General features: G+C 36.5%; 1 protein-coding gene across 1 annotated transcript in view; it reads right to left on the bottom strand.

Annotated features, from left to right (window-relative positions):
• Positions 1-2,952: 2,952 nt before the first annotated feature.
• Positions 2,953-19,363, bottom strand: part of LOC309663367 (uncharacterized protein) — a 102,030-nt gene continuing 85,619 nt past the window's right edge. Inside the window, exon 4 of the mRNA XM_082467361.1 lies at positions 2,953-10,954. The gene's annotated coding sequence lies outside the window, so the exon portion shown is untranslated. The remainder of the gene's footprint in view (positions 10,955-19,363) is intronic.

Below are 19,363 nucleotides of genomic sequence, written 5' to 3' on the forward strand. Positions count from 1 at the left end.
AGCATTCAAATGCTTTGAGAACATTTCACCAAAGTAAAATGACGGGAACCAGATTTGAGCTATGACCTACCAAATATTGACCACTGGTTTTTTCCAAGAGTCTTTTCTGTTCTCCTAAGAGTAGAAACTTTTAAAACTATAATTCTGTTTTTAAAAATCCTGCCTTCTCTGGTTTTGTTCTTTTGTCTTATAACTTCTTTAAAGCAATGCAAAAACCACAGTCAAACCAAATGAATTTTGCAAGTAGGGCAGAGATGTAAAGAAATATTTAAATATAAATATAATACATATAGATAAATAAATATGTATATGTATAGATAAATAAATTGGTATATGTCAAACCAAATGAATTTTGCATGTAGGGCAGAGATGTAAAGAAATATTTAAATATAAATATAATACATATAGATAAATAAGTATGTATAGAGGTCTAGCCATCCATAGTTTTGAAAACTATGGTAGATTAGTTTTCTATAGCTGCATAACTAATAGCAATTTACAACAACCATATTATTTATCTCATAGTTTTGTGGGTCCGGAGTCTAGGCACAGCCTAAGTGAGTCCTCTGCAAGACTGCAATTAAAGTGTCAGCCATGGCTGAATTCTCCCCTAGAGGTTTGACTGGGGAAGGGTTCAATTTCAAGCTCATTTGTCAGCAGAACTCATTTTCTGTGGCTGTAGGACTAAGGGATGTAGTTTCTTACTGACTATCTGCTGGAGGTGACCCTCAGCTTCCCTCTAAGTAGACTTCCCCAATACGGCCATTTATTTATCACACCAGCAAGGAGAGTCTCCAGAGCAAGTCTACTAGCAAGATGGAGTCTTATGTAATAAAACATAAATACAGGAGTGACATCTCATCACCTTTGCAATATTCTATGGGTTAAAAGGAAGTCTCATCTTCTGCCCTCGCTCAAGGGGAGGGAATCATCAAAAAGCATAAACACCAGAAGGATCAGGGAGGAGCCACCCTGGAGTCTGTCCATCTCTAGAAGTACCAATTTTGGCTCAGTAAACATGGCCACTAATAAATTGTTGGGGAGCTCATCTAGAGGACATGACTGCTCGTTCACCTGAGAGCTGGACCTGGGCAATCAGAGGCTCCTCACCCTCTCCCCTGTCTTTGGGATGTATATTCCGCCCACCATTCCCACAGTGGGAACTATTCCATGGACATAGCCTTGAGAAAGTAAGGTGCTGTTGAGACCATATGGACTGAATGCATGACTGAACCCAGTTATGCTCTCTCCATAAACTTATAAGATTCTGGTAGGCAGGTGAGGAGATCTATTCATCTTGCAGCCACCCAAGACAAGCCTATGTAAGTTCCTTTGCTTATTAAACCTGCCACCTACCAATCTGGAGTGGTCTGCCTCTTTTTTCAGTCTCCTTGCCTTCCACATATGGGGGCCAGTTTGCTAAGCAACAAAAAGGGTGGCTCAATTTCATCTGTGATTTATATCTGGAGTTATCAAACTCCTGGCCCATGAGCCAGCCACTTGCTTTTGTAAATAAAGTTTTATTGGCACAAAACCGCACACATTTATTCATGAATTGTCTATGGCTGCTTTTGTGCTACATTGGCATATTTGAGTAATTGCAATAGAGGCTACAATATAACCCATCCTAATATATTTATTATCTGGACCTTTCTGAAAGTTTACCCATCTCTGATTTAAATAGTGGATTTTAGCATAAGTTAAGTTCTTTGTTAATTAGATTGATTAGTTATGTTTATCTTCTCCAACAGTTTTTGAAAAAATAGATGCAACCTAACAGATGAAATATAGGGATTATTAGCAACAAGCTTTGTGAAATTGGAAATTTGAATATTTTCTTATAGTAACGTTGCACCATCTCGTGGAATACTACAGAAACTGTCAGAAAAGTTTATTGAAGTACTGGTGCTGAGAATCTGGAATGCTTTGATCTAACTTCTAAATTCTACTGAAAATAATGTGTAAAAGAAGTCCCATGCTTTGAATTTAAAAATTTATAAAAGTTAGAGAATATCTAATTCAAATTTTTGTTTTCTGGATAAGGAAACTGGTCTTCTAAAATTAAATGACTTACTAAACTTCCACATTAAGTTTAATAGTGGGATTTTAGAATTTTTCTATAAAAAAAATGAAGGTGCATTTAGGTATATGAGTGTGTACATGTTTAATATATTGAATTAAATATTTAAGTAGTAATATTTTTATTTAAAAATCAATTCAGGAAATTTTAATTGAATTTTTTATTTAGAACAGTTTTAGATTTACAGAAAAATTGCAAAGATAGTAAGCAGAGCTAATTTTCATAGACATAAATAGGAAATTACATCAATACCAAAATTTTTGGTGGGGATGAAATTATTTGGGGTATCATGTTCAGTTCTGCACATGTAGGTCAGGAGGAATAGGAAAAATGGGAACGTGTTAAGAAGAATAAATTTCAAATAGGTATATGAGATCAGAAAACCATTCCATCCAATGAGTTGCAGAAGGAACCGGGGCTGGTTATTGTGAAGAAGATATGGTATTAGGGCAGGGAGTGCGGTTTTAAGTGTCTGAATGGCTGTCCTGGGAAACATGAGTTACACTTCATTTTGTGTGGCTGTAAGGTCAGAATAAGTTCTGATGGGCCAAAGATACAGGGAGACAGTTTTGTTTCAAGGCAAAACACATCATTCTAACTGAAAACAGAATGGGCAATCTGATGAGTAATGAGTTTTCTGTCATAAGGGATATCCATTCAGAAAAATCAGACTCTCCTTGGGAGTTCGGTAGGGCAGAGGATGCTGTTCAGTAGTAGGATAAGAGAGTAAAGTTGGTCCTGAAACCACTATTACATATTTGAATTTTTATATTTGAGGTGTAGAAATGTGAGTGGGATGTAGGTGATTCCCAAACCACGAAGAGCTAAGGGTGCTCATGGAAGGGTTAAGTGCATTCCCATGTATCTTGTTAGGTAGACAAATGCCCCCTCTGTCTCACTTACCAGTAAGGGCAAACAGGAAGAAGTCTGTGGGACGTTCCATAATTTTTCAACATGCTAAGACCTGATGAGGATGTCCTAGACTCCCTGGTGGAAAATGCTGGTCAGTGTTTGTCTAAGAAACCAAGGAGATCAGGGCACCTATTCCAAGAACATCTCTTGCTTTCTCACTGACACATCCTGAGCTGAGATACTGTAAAATGTGGAGCTTCATAAAATCCGGTGACTGAAGACAATTATTAACATCATAGGATGACTTCGTATCATAATAAGGGCAAGTATTTCATCCTAGTATGCAAATTTGATTTTTAGTGCATTCAGCCTACTGTTTTAAATCCAAGTGTGCTGATGCCCATTTTGATGTCCAATATCCCTCACAGGACCACTTCAGATGCTCAGATATATGCTTTTCAGACTGCGATTCTGCACACCAGGCCATCGCCCACTGCCATGTGCATGCCCTCCTCACCCTACTTGGGCTTGGACACTCAAGGTTGCGCTACTCCACTGTGGAGACGCCATTCACCACAGTCCTCAGGTTCAGACGCTCCACACTGGGTGTGCATGGGCACCCTGCTCAGCCCATTCATACTTCCATACTGTGCCTCCTTCCCACCACATGTATATCTTCCTAACCCTGAGTGGGCTCTGACTCCCCACATCAGATCTGTTCCCTGCCCGGATGCCCTCCTCACCCTCCTCTGATACCACTAGCTGAGTGCCCTCCCAGGTCAGCTTCCTTCTGTTTTTGATCAGGCTCTGCACCAAGCTGCCCTTCAAGGCAGACAGCCTAGTATTCTTCAGTTTCTCTCTCTCTCTCTCTCTCTCTCTCTGTCTCTGTCTCTCTCTTTCCTTCCCCCCTCCCTACATTTCTCTGCCCTACCTAAAGCTTTAGGACTAAATTGCTCTGGAAAAATATTTAGGAATGAAAGGAAATGGAAGAAGAAAAGAAAGCACACAATTGGTTTGTTTCCACAATTCTCACAGCAACAATAACAGAGACTCAAGTGGAAGACTCAAGTGGAAGTGAAGTGTTGTAGAGGCACATGTTTATATGTAAAGGTTACTTATATACAAATTGGGTATTTGTAAACTGGAGGACAAACAATCAAATATGTTCCACTGAAAACCCTCCCAAGATAACTAGGACAATGCTGTCAGAAAGAATAATTTATCACAGTATTCTGAGTCCACAGGTTTCTGCAAAACCTTATCAGTCAAATCTCAAAATCAACTTTTAGCATATAAATGGTATGCACTCTCCAAAGCAAAATGTTATACCTTTTCCTAATAGGAGAAACTATGTATTTTGAGTAAAATATAAAAATTGTATTCAATAAAGTATTTATCTTTGAAGTTTTTAAGCTGATGAAAGTTTACATATGACTTACTTCTCAATCCCATTCTTATTTCCTTTCAGTGGTAAAACATGTTCAATTCCCATCATTAGCATATGTCCGATTCTCATCTTTAGCAGTCAGTTGACTACTTACCGTTCGTCAAAACTCTAGGCAACACCGTTTTCTATTTCTACAATTGAATTGTTTCTATTATACTAAAACTCACATGTTCCATTAGGTTGTTAGAAAGTTGTTTTCAGTGCTCTGTCCACTTTCCTGACATCACTCACCTGAAAATCAATTCAACAAAGGTATTGTGAGTGATTTTTAGTATTACCCATCAATTTTACTTTATTTTTTTATACTGAGGAACTTAGAATTAAGAACTAACGACGGCTGTCAGAATGTGTACTTGTCTGAAAACTTCACTGTTCTGCATTTTTTTATTGCTCTGCGAAAGTGTGCCTAGTTTATCAAATGTGACTTAAATTTTACGTATTTTTGTAAACTGCTTAAATATAAGTTGTATTCTGTAACTTTTTAAAGGTATATATCAGTTAAATAAAGGGAAATAAAAATATTGCTAAGCTGTCTGGAAAAAATTAAAATATAAGGCAAATAGCACCATCTACTGAGAAATCCATTTATTTATAAGACAGCTTAATTTTATTTCATTGAAAATTAAAATGAAAATTACAAGAACTATGATTCTATTTATTTTGTGGCCATTCCAAAGATTTTAATTCCTAATCTATTTGTTATTGATGGTTGTTATTGATACAATGGAATAGAGAAAATAAGATCTATTTTAATACAAGTTAGCGAGAGTTATGTTTTAAGTGTGCCAGTTATCAAGTTATTGCCTCTCAGCTCCAAATCCATTCTTGATTGTCTTGTTTGTGATACTGGAGCTGAATCTTATAAATATTTCTCTCTTTCCAGCTGGCAAGATGGTAAGCTTTGCCAGTAGACGGACCCTCATGGACACAGCAGAAGGAGGAAGGGCCTTCTCTTTCTGGTTCTGGTGTGCCTTATTTTTTTTCCTTCTTGCTTCTACAGTGTTCAGCTGGCGAGTGGGACACCCAGATGAGCTCACTCCCAGTGAGTTTCCATGACACACCCATGGACATCTTCCCAGAAAGTTCTGCAGGCTGCACAGCAGCTTCTCGGCAAGTTCAGCAACACCCTCAGTGGGTGACTTCCAACAAGAGCAAAAAATGTGCTCTCTTGAAGTGTACAAAGAACTCTTTCTAAAATAGATTATATTCTGTGCCATAAATAAACTCTCAGTATATTGAAAGGAAATGAAATCATGCGAAGTATTTTCTCTGACCAAAGTGGAATCAAATCACAAACCAACAAAGGAAAGATATCTGCAAAATTCCTAAATGTTTACAAATTAAATAATATTTCTAAATAACCAGATGTCAAACAAGTTATAAGAAAAAATTTAAATATTTTGACCAGAATGAAAATGAAACTACAACATATTAAAAATTTGTTAAATATCACCAAGGCTGCCAGTAATTAGTTGTGCACCTATTTGAGGAAGGCATTTAAACTCTCAGTGCCTTCACTTACCTGATTGTAGTTTGTTGGTTGAGTTTGGGTCTCCTCCCACTTTGAGTTTTTATCAATTTATAATGTGAAAAAGCATTAAATCTGAAAATGCAACCTCAATAAGACTTTATAGGTAATAATATTAGAGAAAAATTATAACAGATTTAGAATTTTAATTTCCTTATGAAGCATCAATTGGAAAGGAGTTTTAGTCTAGGCTTGCAGTTTTGTTTATTTTTTTAAATTTTATTTATTTATTTTGGCGGTGTTGGATCTTCGTTTCTGTGCGAGGGCTCTCTCTAGTTGTGGCAAGCGGGGGCCACTCCTCATCGCGGTGCGCGGGCCTCTCACTATCGCGGCCTCTCTTGTTGCAGAGCACAGGCTCCAGACGCGCAGGCTCAGTAGTTGTGGCTCACGGGTCCATCTGCTCTGCGGCATGTGGGATCTTCCCAGACCAGGGCTCGAACTCCGTGTCCCCTCCATTGGCAAGCAGATTCTCAACCACTGCGCCACCAGGGAAGCCCTAGGCTTGCAGTTTTTACTTCTCAAAATTTAAAGCCCATAGTGTTGGCAGACTAACAAAACCCTCATTGTCATATAGCCTCAGGTACATTAGTGAGGTAACACATTGTATAATGTCCTTTGTAATTCTACAGATGAAAAAAAGTGTCCAAACACACAGAAATATTTCACTGTGCCCTTGTTACTTATTGTCATGAATAGAAAATTATGATTTTATATGTGTAAGTTATTTTATATTTTCTCTTGGGTAAATTAGTTCAAACTTATATTTTAAGTTTTGAAAAATAAAAATGACAACTTAGAGTTACCATTAGCTCTGGCAAAAATTTAACTGCAACATGATGAAATAAAATATTGCTAAATAAATTATTCATTAAAGAGAGTTTAAAAGAGAACTATTTTTTTATTTTGATAAGAATCTCTGGTTGGAAAAGAAAAACTGAATTAGCTATAAGCTTGGTCTAATATCTTGAAATTTGCTCAGTAAAAAGCCTCCAGCTCCTCCCTGCTCTGTCTCTGAAGAGTATGAAAAGCTTAAAGTATAGCAAGCACAGGGCAAGAGTCAGGCCAACTAAAAATAAAATACCTTATTAAGCCTTTATTGACTTGAGTTAGCTAAAGGTTCCAGGTACACGAAGTTCTAAGCAAAAACAGTCATTAGGTACCCTTAAAATCAGCTGTCATCAGGTAAGAAGAAAAAAATCGCCTCAGCTAGAATTGCCACTCATTCTAGACTGATACTAACAATTACGTAATTTTAGAAAGTTTGGCAATATGAAGCAGTTTAGCTGAGTGTGAGAAGTAACGACCTGATTAATATTAATCCTAATAACGATGCCTTAACTTAGATAGCATTTTATAAAAACCTTTCAAGGTTGAATATACAGGAAAGCACATAGATAACCGGAACCAGACTGCCTAAGATGGATTTGGGTCCAACACATAAATTGTGTCAACTTTGGCAATTTATTAAAATTCTTTCTACTTTGGTTTCCTCTTTTGAAAAATGAGGAAAGTAACAGTCCCTTCATTGGAAGATTGCTGTGAGAGTCAAATAAGTTATTATATGTGAAGAACTCATAGCTATGCCCAGGATAATGTCTTAGGTGTTTTTATATGAATTTCATATTTAGCCTAAAAAACAAAACAAAAGCCTTAGTGGAGTTAGGATGCTGTTATTCTCCATACAACAGATAAGAGGACAAAGCTAGAGATTGTCTCTTTACCAAAGTCAGGAAGTTCCAAATTAGTCTTTGTCAGAAAATCGTCAAGAAAAAGGTTGTAAATAAACCTAACCAATAGTTAAAGTCTGACCCTGAGCCAAGGCTGCAAGTTAGGCTTCTAATTTAGAAAAAAAACGTGCATAATATTGACCTTACATGGCTTTTCTTTTATTATGCTTGAAACATGTGTTTATATTTTGTGTCCTTTCTTCTATTTTTTATATATGATGTATTTACTGAGATATATTTTCAGTGACGACTATGTCGAGCCTTCCTCCATGTTGCCTACTTTCTTCCACAACCCCCAACCCTTCCATCCTCACCCTAGCTTGCTTCTCACATAAAAGTTTAAAACTTAATAGATCAAGTAATAATAAATGCTTTCAGAGGTCCTGAATGCCATGTACTTTACAGAACTTATTTAATTCTTACAATAAACCAATGAGGAAGATACTCACATATAAGAAGAGTAAAGCTCAGAGATGTTCAATAACACATTCAAAGTCATGAGCCGGTGACTGGATGAGAAAGCCAGGATCTGCTCACTGTTCTCTCATTTCAGAGAGTGTTCTTTGCAATATGCCACACAGCCTCGCAAAGTCTTTAATTTACATTTTAAAGAAAAGTCTACTCTTGCCATCTCCACCTCTGCGTCTCCACTCCCTTTTTTAAAAAATCACCATCCTGACTTAACCGAACAACTTAAAAAGTTGTTATATGAGTGTTGCATTATAGTTACATAACACCTGTATGCAGAAAAAAATTAAAAAGCAATTGAGGGGCATTAGGAAAACATATTCTTTGAAATTTTCAATTCTCTCTATGACCACTACCATGTGAACAGCCCAGGCTAGCCTGCTGAAGGATTAGGGACATGTCATCGCCATCACCCCAGCTAATATCTAGTCAACGAACAGCCAAAGAATGCCACTGTAGAAGGCAATTTGACTCAACGCTTCCATTGCTAAGAGAACGTTTTAGGGCTGTAGAGCATCCATCTGTCCTGCAGAGGGCACCAGTGGTCCAGACCGCAGAATTTAGTGCTTCTCATACGACAGCCTCGGAAGGAAAACCCCCTCTTGCCCTGTGCACTGCCTGTGGATTGTGGGGGTCACTGAAAGCCAGCGCTACCACTTCCTCTCCTAGATATCTGAGTATCTTCTAAGACTTTCACGGCAGAGTTCTCAGTTTGGCCCCCAAATCATATATTTGCATAATGTAGTTATATTGAAAACTTTGCAAACTGTTTAGATCATTACTTTTTATTTTTCGAGAAAATCAACATTTTTAGAAGATCGAGATGCACTTCAAGCTCTAAAATCATTCAGTCCCCAGTAATGTCATAATACAAAAATGCTAATAGTGAAACCTCATTAGTTCACCCTAGCCAAAAGACCTGTCTACCTGACCTAGCAAAAACCCCAAATCATATAAATACTGTTACATTGTTTTCTGTAAATACATTTCTTACTTATTAAGCTAACATCTTTTTATGCACTCAGGTTGTTTCCTAGGAAGGGTTTATTAAATGTAGGAGCAAAGCTGATGAAGTGCATGTTCTTTGGCATCAAACTGACCTGGCTCCAAATCTTATTTCTGCCACTTATTAGCTGCGTGACCATGAGAAGTCACTTTACATCTCTGAGCCTCAATTCTCTCATTTACAAATAAAAATAAAAATACTTGCTTCACATATCACTGTGAGAATTAAACTAGATAATGTGCAGAAATGCTTAGCACAATGTTAAGTGCACAGAATAAGGGCTGAGAAAATAATGGTTATATAACTGAATAGATATTATTGATTTGTAAGTAGTATATTAGCAGTTTTTGTGTGGTGCTTGTTGCAGGGAGGACAAAAATCTTTAATATGTGTCACTACTCTAATATTTGAACTATTTCATATGGTTTCTAGCAAAATCTTTGGCCCCAAGATTCACTTTCAAAGAAGAAAATATTCTTAGGGCAAGTGCAGAGTGTAGCTGTTTAAACATCCATTCGCAAATAAAATATAACTTCCAAAATACTAAAAAAAATTTATTCTCTTAAAATTTTTGAAGATTAATCCTTGTAATTTGATAAATAATTTGATGAATTTTATTAATAACTTAATAAATTTGTAATTTGGTAAATAATTTAAATGGTCTATGAAAAAATAATTCATTAACTAAATATAAATTTAGCTCAGTTTTTGTCTGAATTATGACAAACTATGAATTACCAAACTTTCACCAAGTTTGGAAAAACTATTATTAAAATAAGAATGTAAGTAGGGACTTATAAGCTTGAGTTCAAGGCAACAATCCTGAACTGAGAAAAATAAAGATATTTTATAATCATAACTGAGAGCAAATCACATTAACTACCTGTCAATAATATTTATACATCAAATTACAGATCATTAAAATAAAACTGCAAGAAATGTAAATGGTAATATATAAAAACACAATAGTCGGTGACACTCTCATCTCTATGGGCAAAAAAGTAGATCCAAAACAGAGAATCAAAATAAAAAATAACTAAGCAGGTCTTACAGATATATATCATATTCAATAAATTGAAAATTGATTGATGCATTTTATTTTTTATAATCATCCATAAAATTTCTAAATATTCACTATTAATTCCACAATAAATTGCTAGTAAATATGAAAAAGTAGATGTTAATGTCATTATTATGTTATTGTTGACAGTAATACTAACAAAAATATAAATAACTGAGGAATAAAATTTGCAATTAACATACAACACTCATACAAAGAAAAAAATGTAAAGTAATTGAGGGGCATAAGGGAAACTAACTCTTCGAAATTTTCGGTCCTCCCTGTGACCACTACCATGTGAACAGTGCTGGTTAGCCTACTAAAGATGAGAGATGTCCTCACCATCACCCCAGCTAACATCTAACCAATGACCAGACATATGAATGAAGCTATTCTAGGCAATCCAAATTGCCAGACGACCACAGAATAATCATGTGGCTGACGCATGAAAATAACAAACATTGGCTATGTTAAGCCACTGAATTTTAGGTTGGTTTCCTATACAGCAGAGTCTGATACAAGACTTAGGCAAGAACAAAGACAAGCTCACACTGTCTTTCTTCTGACATGGCCTCTATCGGGCATAGGAGAAACATACAGCTTTGCCTTGCTGAACCTGAGAGTGTGGGATGCTTCTGAAGCAACAGCAACCTCCTTACAGCAACCAGAAAGCCAGCCCAGGACTTATCCTTTGCGTTTTCTCAGGCATGAGTTGAACAAGGCCATAGTGAAGGGAATGTGTTAGGCTCTCCATGTTCTTTCCTTGCAACTCCCCTTCTTTTTTGTCTGAAAAAAAGGGAAAGCACCTCATCTTTTGCAGTTTAGAACAACCATAGAAAACACCAACACTCTATCCAACAATTCTCTTTGAATTTCCAATCATCTATTTTCTTAGCCTATCCAAGACCTGTTAGAGGTAAGTAATCAACCAGTGATGGAAACCAATATTCTGTTACAAACTTTTTTACATCTCATATCTCACTGTGGGTTGTGCATCTGTCATTATAGTGCCTCAGCCAAAATTGAGTCTAAAATAGTTCCATTATAATGTCTTTCATCATGAATTTATAGAATCTTTGCATAGAGGAGCCCTTTGCCATTTGATTCGAAATGAAGATGCTTTAAAGAGAAATAATGATGTGTTATTTCTTCTTCCCACTTTAATCTGGCTATTATTCCTAGGGCTTCTCTTTTCATGATCCTAGTAACCTCCATAGTGCTAAATCCACTGTTCCATTTCAATCCTCCTATCACTCAACTTCTCAGGAGCATTATACATAATAGAAATATTTTCCATACTTGGTTTGCAGAACACAATATGATCCTGGTTTTCCTCCTACTTTGTAAGACGATTTTGCTCATCTTTCTTTGTTGAATTTACCTCTTCTTCCTGATCTCTAAATGTTGGAGTTCCCTAGGTCTTCATCACCTCACTATCATTAAACCCTGAGTGATCTCATCCAGTAACATGACTTTAAATACCATCCATACACTAGTGATTCTCATATTTCTATGCCCTGTTCGTTCTAATTTCCATACTCAATTGTCTACTTGACATTTCTACTTGGCTATCTCATAGTCATTTCACATATAGTAAGTCAAACACAACTTGATCCCCTTCCATAAATCTATTCTTCACTTTTTCTTCTCTATCTTAGTAAATATCCTGCCATTCACCCAGTTTCTCAAGCCAAAACCTTTGACATCATCTGCAAGTCTCCCTTTTCTCTCTACCCCATAATTTTCTTAGTAAATTCTAACAAATTTCTACCTTCAAAGTAACCAAACACAAGTACTTCTTAACCAACTTCCTACCTACTACCTCATTAGTCCAGGTCTCTATATCTCACACTCAAATTACTGCAGTAGCCTCCTATCTGGTTTTTCCACCACAGCAGTAAGAGTAGTAACTCTTAAAGTCACACCATGTCACTTCCCTGCTAAAAATCTTCCAATAACTTCCCTTACTATATAGACAAAATGCACAAACTTTTCTCCAGCCTTTCAGACCATACACGATCTGATCGGTGGCTACCTATGCAATTCAGTTTGCTTCTTCTTCCCATTTACTCACTCTGTACAAGCCACACTGGCCTTTTCTGGTTCCAGAACATATCAAACCTGTGCCTGAGTGAGGACTTTGCATTTGCTGTTCCCTCTGCCTGAAACTCTATTAACACAGGCGTTTCCATGGAGCGTTCTCTCACTTGGTTATGATATTCATTCAACTATCACCATTTTAGAGCAGCTTTCACTCCTCTCTTTCCCTACTTTGTCCTTAAAGTACTTGGCATTTCCTAGACTTAACTGACATGATACAGTATGTCTATTTGTAAATTTCCTATCTCCTCACTAGAATGCAAATGTGAGGAATGTTTTATATAGCTATGCCACACATATATGTCTTAAATGAAATAACGCTTTTGCCCATAGGCAAAAATTCAAATGCCATTAAACAAAGTCAAAAGAAAATAATAAGTATAGCTGATTCACTTTGTTATACAGCAGAAACTAACACAACAATGTAAAGCAATTATACTCCAATAAAGATGTTAAAAAAAAAGAGAAAATAGACGAGCTGTGAAAAAAAAATGTTTGCTTATATGTATACACATAAGGCTAATTAACAAAATAAAAAATGTATAGGTCAATAAAAAACATACAGGTCAATAAGAAAAATAATCATGTAGAAAAATAAAATCAGGACATGAATAGGTAATTTACAAGAAGAGAAGTAAAGATATCCAATAAACATTTGAAGAGGTGGAGGGGATACTGGCGTTTTACAAGCATTACCTCAGGCAGTCCTCATGATAACCCAGTGTGGTATGTCTCCTTAAGATTGTCACTATATCGACGAAAAATAAATCTAAGATGAAGAGAGGTTAAGCAGTTTGTCAGATGTATGTATGTATTACTAGGTCAGATGTATATATTACGACATTAAAAAATTCAAATTTTATCTCTATGTGGGAAAGGTAGGGAGAGCATTTTGCAGAGTATGACTCCATTCATGAAAATGAGTGTATCAAAGCTATGATGTCTATAGAGGCACAAATGTATAAATGTACAGGAAGAGTGTCTGGAAGGGTAAAGACAAAACTGATTGCAGTGGTTCCCTCTGGGGATAACATTTGTGGGGGCTGGAAAAGTCACCACATCGTAACTTAGCTTTTTATGTATCGTTGATTTTTTTAACAATGAGAATATACTTACGCATTACTTTTATAACTTAACACTTCCTAGGTAAAAAATAAAAATTACTTTTGAAGGAGATGAAAAAGAATATTTGCCTTCTTTAAAAATTAATGTTTAATTCTCTATTCTACGTAGGCTTCAAAGACAAAGCCTAAGGGGCTGTGCATGAGAGATTTCTGTCTTCCCATGTTAATTTGCCTGTCTCCTTTTTGTTTAGGAAAAAAAAAGTTTGACTAATGTACAGAGTACACTCAGGTCTTAATAATTGATGCCACAAAATACACAGTGAAAATAGACATGTGGTATTGAATAGGTCAGTGTCATATGTCAGCAAATGACAATTAGACATGCCCATTCACAGGGTCCATCTGAATTCATTGCCATCGAAAGTTATAACGGGAAGCTAATATTCAATATTTGACCCCTAGAAAATTCAAAAGATGCCCATACAAATACTCCCCTGTTGTTACTATCGCAAGAGAAATTGATCAGGAAGATGAGGTTGAGGTCTAAAGAACTCTCAGCATGCTGATCAGCACTTTTGGAAGAGCCATCTCTACAACCTCATAGTAACATCTATTGTTGCAACCTAGGTTGCAATCTAGGCTGCAACCCAGTCGAACTGCTCTATACCTGGGCACCAGGGCACTGGAAAGGATAAGAAATCATATTTTTATTTACAAAAAGAAACTCTAGAAGAATACATAATATAATGATAATAGTGATTATCTGTGGGAATGAAGGTGGGGAACAGGCCAATTATAACAGAAATGTGGGACTTGTTTTGAACCATATAAATATACCTGTTCAAAAATATTTTAATTACAACAGTGTACCAGAGAAAATTAAATTGGATATAATGAAGCTTGACGACAGCTTCTGAGGTCAATAAAAAAGCAGATTTGGAAATCCTTTTGCCTCTGGCAAAGTTTTGGTAAGAGAAACCATATGCCTGCTGGGTCAGTTCAGAAGAATTCACATCTTTAGGATGATATGCCTACAGTTTATAGATTTAATTGTTTTCCTAGGTAGAATCCAGGATCAGGATCTATTTTAAAACATTCCATTAATTATCTAGGATTTAAAAGTTCTAAGAGAGAGTCTCTTCCACTGTAGAATTGCTATTATCATATCCATTTCTCCTAATTAGCTCTTTGCTCTTTGGTCATGTTTCTCCTGGGATGAAGTGAAAGAGAAACCTATCCTATCTTCAGAATTAAAAAAAAAAAATTACAAACGAGTTTGCTATATTTCTTAAAATTTCTAAACATACTTCCTTTTTAACACTGGAAGATTGGGTTCCTCAACTCTGAAAAACAAATCGAGTTGAGGTATACCTAAACTTTATTGTTCTGTGTCAGCTCCAAGAGAGAAGGCTTAAGAGTCTTTTAGAGTTCATCAATTATTGTGCTAGATTGGGTTTCCCAGAAGCTGATCTTACAAAGAGGATCTGTGTGCAAGTAATTTATTCAGGAAGTGTTCCCCAAGAGTGAGTCATGCTAGAGATGAAGGGGGGGTCTCTAGCGAAAGTCTCATCGAGGGTAGTTCCCACTGACCCTGCAGAGGAACCCTGGAGTATGAGGTGCTCCTCACAGTCGTCCCCAGCAGGGATGAGGGAACTGAAATATAATATTCCCACATGGAGCGCTGGGCCACATAAACCAGGCCTAAGGCAGTGGGCTGAAGGAGAGCCTTAGGTTTGGCTATTGAAAACATACTGAAAACCAAGGAGTGAAAAGGTGCCTGGGGAAGCAGGCAGGGAAGGAAGGTACAGAAATGTACCAAGGCATTAGGGGCTGGGAATGGGGCGCCAACATTACCTGATGCAATTATCCAACAAATCTGAATCCCAGATTCAGAATGCATTTATGTATAATCTGTGCATAGATCCGAGGCTATTAATTACGTTTTTTTTTCAGTTGTTGTCATACCTTACATGACAGCCAGAATTCACAAGGGTAATTTGCCAGATAAAATTCCAATCCTAAGTAGCATAAAAGAAGCTATCTTCATACCTCCATTTTGAATATATTTAAGCAACTTGGTAAATTCATTAAATTAATGAGTTCCACATATATAAAAATAATCATTCTTCTCTATGGTGATGTCTTTGTTTAGCATCCACAAATTAAGAAGCCTTAAGAAACTTAACCTGCTGATTAAATGTTTCTAAAAATGTCATATTTGATTAAACTATTATAGAGCTAAAAGTTGTGTTATCTGGGGGGCATTGTTTAATGTTGAAGTGGAACATTTTAATAATGAATTTATGTAGAAACTGTGCCAGGCATGTTCTGGGCATTGGAAATAAAGTGGAGAACAAAACCGACAAAGTTCTTTTTCACGGAGCCTACTTTCCAGTACACAAAGATAGACCAAAAATAAGGAAAGGAATATATGACATTATTTCTGATGTTGGTGTGTCCTATAAATAATATAAAATAAAATAAAACAAAATAAAATACAAAGGTGTGATAGAAACTGATAGGAGTTTTAAACATACATGAAAATAAAAGTAAAATGCTTACAGAAGAAAGTATAGATCGTTATTTTGGGAACTCTGAGGTGAAAAAGGACTTCTTACTACCCCCAAAATACAAACCATAAGGCCAAAATAAATGGATTTTAACACATCAATATTTATGTTTTTTTAATATATTTTTGGCTGCTTTGGGTCTTCGTTGCTGCGTGCGGGCTCTCTCCAGCTGCGGCGAGCAGGGGCTACTCTTTGCTGCGGTGCGTGGGCTTCTCACTGCAGTGGCCTCTCCCACTGCGGAGCACGGGCACCAGGCGCGTGGGCCTCAGCAGTTGTGGCACACAGGCTCAGGAGCTGTGGCCCACGGGCCCAGCTGCTCCGTGGCATGTGGGATCTTCCTGGACCAGGGATTGAACCCGTGTTCCCTACGTTGGCAGGCAGACTCTCAACCACTGCGCCACCAGGGAAGTCCTCCACATCAATATTAAGAATGTCTGATCAGTGAATTAAACCATAAACAAAGTTAACTAATGACAGACTGGGAAAAGACATTTGTAACATCTAAAGCTCAATGAGGATTAATACATAGAATATACAAGGAATTCCTAAAAATCAACAAGAAATGAATTGATAGAAAAAATGATCAAAGGACATTTTAGAAAGACAAAATGGGAAATTTGATTGCGAACAAGTATGTAAAGTAATACTCAGCTTCATCAGTAATTAGAGAAAGGCATGTTAAAATAAGATAATACTCTAAATACATCAAATCAGCATAAGTTTGAAATCAGAATATATCAAATGTTGGAAAGTATGTAGGGAAATGGAAACCATCCTGCCCAGCAGGTAGAAGTAAAACAGTTATTTAAAGAAGAATCTGGCATATTGATGACGCCAAACCCAGGCAGACTATGACTCAGTGATCCAGCTTTAGGAATGTACCCCAGAGAAAAAACTGTTCAGGCTGACCTGGGTTTGTTTTTGAGGCAACAGGGGTCAGAGACAATCTTGGTGTCCGGTAAGCAAATGTACAGACAAAATGGGATGATTAAGCACCATGAAATACTCTGCAATTAAATCCAATTAACACAAATACTGCAATTTGCCTGGTGTCAAATGAAAAAAATTGAGAATAATAAGCTCTATAGCAATATACCATTTATATATATTGAAAATACACAAATGCAAAAAAATTGCATATTGTATAAGGATATCTATATATCCAGGATAAATTAACAAATACTACAGCAGGACTAGGGAAAGGAACAAAGTTGAAAACAAAATTAAATTAAGAATAACTTTGCACAGAAAAATTTCTACAAGAACTAGGCTCCAATTTTATATTTAGAATCTCTTGCAAAACGTTGACTACATTTTTATTATGTTTCATATTTATGATGATACAAGAATCCATGCAGTAAATTAATTTATTTTACAAACACCTGTGAGGGTCTACTATGAGCCAGGCTTTGTGCTGAGTGTTAGGCTTAGAAAGACAAATGATACAAGGAGCATGCAGTCTACTGGAGGACAGGATACATATTTAGTAGTTTTGTGTCTACAGGTAAATTTGGACATTTTATTCTCACGTGAGGAGTGTGACAGCTATTTCATTCAATGTGAACACTTCCTCCTCTTAGATTTTGGGACACAGATTTAAATTTTGAATGCAGTAAGAGTAGCTACCTAATCCTTTCTGATTCAGCATTCACTCTCTTTTCCCATGGATCTTGGTCTGAATTTAAAATTTTTATTTCAAGTGTTTGTTTTGGATGCATATCAGTACCACTAGTTATTCCAAATCCTTTTAGAAAACAGACGAACTACAAAACACAAAACATTTAAACAATTAGAAAATAACATTTAAATACATGCATTTGAATGTTTTTTATGCTGTATTTCCCATTGTTATCCAATGTTAGATATTGTATATCAACTCTGCAAAGTAACTCTGAACCATACATATACCACATAATGTTTCTAGGAAACCTCAAAAGTCACAACACAAGAGTAGCTTTAAGGAAATCTAAGCATGAGAGTTTGGGTAGGAGCAATAGTGTCCACCAATGATTAGACTAGTAAAGTACAAACAAAACTGGAGTAAGCAGCAGCTGGAGACAATCAATGTTTCAGTTGTTTTCTATGCAATACATCTCAGAAATGTAGCAAATGACATTTTACTCATGCCCTCAGGCTCCTGCTGACTAAAAGCTCATTTCCTCTGTCTGAGCCTGGAAGATCTGCAGGCTTATCCGAACTCGGCAGTCCTCAGGTAGAAGCCTGACTCAACAACCAGCTGCAGCTCCCTGTTGTCTCTTTCCTTAACCTTTGTCAAGGTAGGGAACCAGTGGCTCTCCAGTTAAGTGCACTAACTACCTGCATCGAAGTGACTCTCAGAAGTATTTGACAACAACAACAACACTATGGCAAAAAGGAAATAATACCTCAACAGCCTTACCATGAAATGTAAATGTATTACTGGCAAAAGCATTTCTGGGTTTTGGTCTTGTCTTTTTTTGCCTTATATTTATATATATATATATATATATATATTTTTTTTTTTTAATTGGGGTATAGTTGCTTTACAATGTTGTGTTAGTTTCTGTTGTACAGCAAAGTGAATCAGCCACACTTATACATATATCCCCTCTTCCTTGGATTTCCTTCCTATTTAGGTCACCACACACAATTGAGTAGAGTTCCCTGTGTTATACAGTCTGTTCTCGTTAGTTGTCTGTTTTATACATAGTAGCGTATATATGTCAATCCAAGTCTTCCAATCCATCCCACCCCCCACTCCCCCCCTTCGTATCCATACGTTTGTTCTCTACATCTGTGTCTCTATTTCTGCTTTGCAGATAAGTTCATCTATACCATTTTCCCAGATTCCACATATATGCATTAATATACGATATTTGTTTTGCTCTGACTTACTTCACTCTGTATGACAGTCTCTATGTCCATCCACGTCTCTACAAATGACCCAATTTTGTTCCTTTTTATGGCTGAGTAATATTCCATTGTATATATGTACCACATCTTCTTTATCCATTCCTCTGTTGATGGACGTTTAGGTTGCTTTCATGTCTGCCTTATATTCATATTTAATTAACTGAGCACCTTCTAAGCATATGAACATATTTAGTCCTTGAAGCATGACAGATATAATTTTCCTCATTTTATATTAATAGATCATTGAAGCTCTGTGATATTAATGGCTTGTACAAGATAATGTGACATTAAAGTGAAGTTATTTATAAAGAATGTGTATTAGACCTGCTACTTAGGCCACCCAGGATCTCAAGAAATAAAAATCCCAGCTCATCCATTATTATGTATATTTATTGCAAAGATGATGGTGCATGAGGTAGGAGCAGAAATCAGTTTATGCAACACATTAACTCAGGTTCAATTATCCAGATTCCATGATATAGAGGAGTCGTAAGCACACAGAAAATTTGCCTGACAATTCTCAAGACAGAAATTCTGGCCACACAAACCACCCATTTTCCAAACGGAAG

This window comes from Balaenoptera physalus (genome assembly GCF_965194825.1).
Source record: "Balaenoptera physalus genome assembly, chromosome: 6".
Lineage (NCBI taxonomy): Eukaryota > Metazoa > Chordata > Mammalia > Artiodactyla > Balaenopteridae > Balaenoptera > Balaenoptera physalus.